At 43.2% G+C, this 662-nt stretch overlaps 1 pseudogene; it reads right to left on the reverse strand.

Moving 5' to 3' along the window:
• The window catches only part of LOC102816774, a 185,813-nt pseudogene that overhangs the window by 175,548 nt on the left and 9,603 nt on the right, over positions 1-662 (reverse strand).

Consider the following 662-nt stretch of genomic DNA (forward strand, 5'->3'; position numbering starts at 1 on the left):
GGGTAGTGGGACTTCATTGAGACTTCTTGCATTTCCCCTGATGACTAATTATTTTGCTGTTAGGTCCTGTGGTTTTTGTTCTGACCCAGTGACCCAATGTATGATAGAATGAAACACTGTCGGGCCCTGTTCCATCTTTGCAATCATTAAAATGTTTGAGTTCATTGTTGCAAACACTGTGAGAATTCTTTTCATTGAGGGTCTTCTTGTTTTTCACTGACACTCTACTTTAGCAAGCATGATGTCTTTCTCCATTGATATCATCCCTTCTGATAACATGTTCCAAGTACACGAGATGAACTCTCGATCCTCACTTCTAAGAAGCATTCTGGCTGTACTCCTTCCAAGACTGATTTTTTTCATTCTTCTAGTTGTGGTTGTTATGTGCCATGGAGTTGGTTCCGACTTATAGCGATCTTGTACAGGGTTTCTGAGGCTATAAATCTTTACAGGAGCAGAAAGCCTCACCTTTCTTCCGTGGAACAGCTGGTAGTTTTGAACTGCTGACCTTGTGGTTCCTAGCCCAATTCATAACCACTACGTTACCAGAGCTCCTTATTGTGCTAGTGTTGTTGTTGTTGTCAGGTGCCATCGAGTTGGAACCGACTCATAGCGACCCCATGCACAGCAGAACGAAACAATGTCTGATCCTGGGCCAACCT

The sequence above is a fragment of the Chrysochloris asiatica genome, unplaced genomic scaffold, assembly GCF_000296735.1.
Source record: "Chrysochloris asiatica unplaced genomic scaffold, ChrAsi1.0 scaffold00003, whole genome shotgun sequence".
Taxonomy (NCBI): domain Eukaryota; kingdom Metazoa; phylum Chordata; class Mammalia; order Afrosoricida; family Chrysochloridae; genus Chrysochloris; species Chrysochloris asiatica.